We start from the raw sequence: 3,988 nt of genomic DNA, 5'->3' as shown, positions 1-3,988 counted from the left end.
AACAGGGCAAGGAAGCATGGCCAATGACTGCACGAAGGCTGGATTCACACGACCGTGTATTGCGTCCGTGCGGGCCGTGTGGTTTTCATGCGGCTCGCATGGACCAATAGAAGTCTATGGGGCAGTACAGACAGTCTGTGCTTTTTGCGCAGCGTTTGTCTGCTGCGCAAAAAGCGCGACATGGTCAATATCTCTACTTATTTTGCGCATCACGCACCCATTGAGGTCAATGGGTGCGTGAAAACCACGCAGGTCGCACGGAAGCACTTCCGTGCGAACTGCCTGTTTCGCGCACCAGCTGTCAAAAGGATGAATGTAAACAGAAAAGCACCACGTGCTTTTGTTTACAAACATCCGAATGGCGTGTCATAATGATGGCGGCTGCGCGAAAACCACGCAGCCGCGCATCATATGATGCTGCCACACGGAGCAGGTAAGTGGCTTTTGCGCAGGCATCATAAATGTAATCATAAAAATGTAACTTAAATTTTGGCGCACCGTGGCACATTGAGCCACACCCTTGTTGAATGAGGCACAAAAAGTGTCTAAACCGTTTAATAAATGTGGCGCACCAATCAGGTTGCTACTTTTAATTTTTAAGGCGCCTCTAAACATAGTTCTATTTAAGTAAATGAGGCTGAGCCGCAATACCACACAACTTGTAGATGGGTGTGGGAACAAAAAAAAAACCAGATCCTTTAAACATAGTCAATTACGGTCATCGGACCAGTCAGGCCGTCCATAACGACACAGCAACATTCTCAAATTCCATAACATGTTCTCCTGAGACGTCAACTCTCCTTTCCATATCGAAATGTGAACGCAGTGAGGGGGTGAAATGCAAGAACACACAGGTGTCTAAGTATTTGTAATGGCACGTAGGGATGTCACGATACCAAAATTTGGACTTCGATACCGATACTTCGTTTAGTATTGCGATTTCGATACCAATTTCGATACTTTTGCCAACAGTAATAAAAAAAAAAATTCTTCCGTTTTCTGATGTGAGGCGCGACGTGTGATGAATTTTGAACGCGCCTCACATTAATAGTAATTAATCCCATCATGTTTCTCAGTCATAATGGGTTAATGTGCGAGGTACATGATGGGGTTAATTACTATTAATGTGAGGAACATGGAGGTTAAATTCATCGCACCTCACATTAATAAGTGAATGAAAGCCGTGTTTATTTTATTTTTTTACAGCGTACACATCATAAATGATGCAAAAAAATTATTGTGTGCGCCATTACTGAATGTGTGAATATTTTATGTATTGAGACTTATTTTAATGTTTATTGTAAAAAAGGTGTATGTGTATTTTTTTAAATTGATACTTTGTTTTTAAACTTTAATGTACTGGCATATATCAGATATGTGCCAGTACATTAGCCTGTGGACGGATAATACACAGGCAGTTGTTAGGACATACCTGGGTATGTCCTAACAACATGAAATATGGTAAGACAGCCCTGGGGTCCGTCAATAGACCCTGGGCTGTCTGCCCATATATGGTATGGCCCTCGATCGCGTCACAGGAATTCCCTGTGACGCGATCCAGGGGCATCCCCCCTGCTCATTTTCTCCTGAATGCTGCAGTCTGCTGTGATAGCAGCATTCAGGGGAATAGCGGCGGAGATGAGGTTTCTCTTATCTCCACCGTTATAGAGCGGAGCTGCGGCTGTGTAATACAGCCATTGCCCCGCTCCTGACAGGAAGTGCGCGCGCGGTCAGCATGAGGTGATGCGGCCGGCGCTGCACTAATGAGCGGCGGTGCAGGCACTGGGGACAGAACATGGGGGTGTTTTGTAGAGCGCCCGCCATGTTCTGTCTCCAGTGCCGCCGCTCATTAGTGCAGCGCTGGCCGCATCGAATCATCCTGACCCCGCGAACTTATCATGACTCAGGAGCGGGGCTGTGGCTGAATTACACAGCCGCAGCCGCGCTCCCATACATTCATGTGTTACTATACTGAGCTGTGCGGCTGCGCAGCGAAGTATCGAAATACAGGAAATAGCGGTATCGAACCGTTTAGGGATGCACAGTATCGAAACAGTATCGAAGTTTCGATGCACCGTGCATCCCTAATGGCACGGCCTAAAAACCATCCACGTATACAGGTCAAGGCTATTGGAAACTGAATTAAAAAAAATAAAAAAAAACAGCAGATATGGCAGCTACACTGGAATCCTGACCTGGATAAAGATACCTTTAACAAAAACGAGGGCCATGCAACAACTGCAGGGTGAAACTAAACACAGAGCATGTTTGTGTAATGTAACTATAGAGACAGGACTGCGTAGGAGCCGTATACACAAAAACGGTAGAATGTTATTAAAGAAGACTATTTTCCAAGTATTTTTTGTTTTATTTATTTTAGATGCATAAAGAAAATTGGTTGCAAAAGTGAATATGGCCTTTAAAGCGGATCTGTCATTCTACGCTGCCCTTTTTACAGAGAACATTTCACCTCCCTATACATGTGCATCTGAGTGCAGCATGTAATGGGGAGGGCTGATCAAACCCTGGGGCACTTTACATTTTTTTTTCTACCTCCCTCCGTTATTTAGATATCGGTGCCGTTACATTTGGTGTCCGATATTTAAATAACTCCCTGAACAGTCAAAGGGGCGTGTACTGGCAAGGGGGCGTGTTACTATGGCTGTGACACTGTCCATATCTGATTGGACAGTGTCACAGCCATAGTAATACGCCCCCCTTGCCACAGCAAGAGCGAGCAGAGAAAGTGCACGCTCTCTCTCTTCAGCTTTGAAGATCAGTCTTTTCACCCGAACCAGCAAGGGGGCGTGTCACTGCTACAGACCGTGTAAGAGCCCGGGGAGAGCGCGCTCTCAGCTCTTGCGAGAGATCAGTCTTGTATTGTCTGCCGAACTGGCAAGGGGGCGTGTCTCTGCTACGGACAGTGTAAGAGCTGGGGAGCGCTTACACTGTCCGTAGCAGAAACACGCCCCCTTGCCAGTTCGGCAGACAATACAAGACTGACCTTCAAAGCTGAAGAGATGAGAGCGCGCTCTCCCCAGCTCTTAACACTGTCCATAGCAGTGACACACCCCCTTGCCAGTTCGGGTGAAAAGACTGATCTTCAAAGCTGAAGAGAGGGAGCGTGCACGCTCTCTGCTCGCTCTTGCTGTGACACTGTACATATCTGATTGGACAGTGTCACAGACATGGTAACACGCCCCCTTGCCAGTACACAGGGGGTAATTTAAATATCGGGCGCCAAATATAACGGCACTGATATCTAAATAACGGAGGGAGGTAGAAAAAAAAAAGTAAAGTGCCCCAGGGTTTGTTCAGCCCTGCCCATTACATGCTTCACGTGTATGGGGAGGTGAAAGGTGCTCTGTAAGATAAGCATAGTTTGAAGACAGGTTCAGGTCTAATCTACATATTAGCCCAAACAACAAAAAATGTAAATTAAAAAAAAAGTGCTGTGGCTAATAGAGCCTAAAGGATAAAGCAGACTCCTCCTTTTGCCCCTCTTCACCAGTGACTGACATGCTGCCGTGTATCTGCATGTATATATGGCAGCCACAAATCACAATCACAGTCTTCACCAATAAAGCGGACTTCATTAACTAAACTGAACAAGTAGATCACACCTGTCCCTATACTATGCTGCCTAAAACAGGGCAGCATAGTACGATGACAGATCCACTTTAACCATACGTCTAAATTAGTAAATAGTCCTTAAAGAAGCCTGTACGCAACATTTAACCCCCATCACCTCTCCCAGCAAATAATAAAAGCTGCACACCTTACCGATATGTCTGACACGTCAGTGAGCGAATGCACTAATGCCATGTAACTGTAAGAGCCAGCACGGTTAGCGGCATATAATATCCAGTTTTTAGCACAAAAGTATATATAAACAAAACAGCAGGCTTGAAATTGAGAACTTGCAAAAAAAAAAAAATTGTACATACTAAAGCAAGTAAAATAAAACCAGAGACCTTTTAAATATAGG

The sequence above is a fragment of the Rhinoderma darwinii genome, chromosome 6 (assembly GCF_050947455.1).
Source record: "Rhinoderma darwinii isolate aRhiDar2 chromosome 6, aRhiDar2.hap1, whole genome shotgun sequence".
Taxonomy (NCBI): Eukaryota; Metazoa; Chordata; class Amphibia; order Anura; family Rhinodermatidae; genus Rhinoderma; species Rhinoderma darwinii.
Note: the sequence above shows the minus strand (reverse complement) of the source record.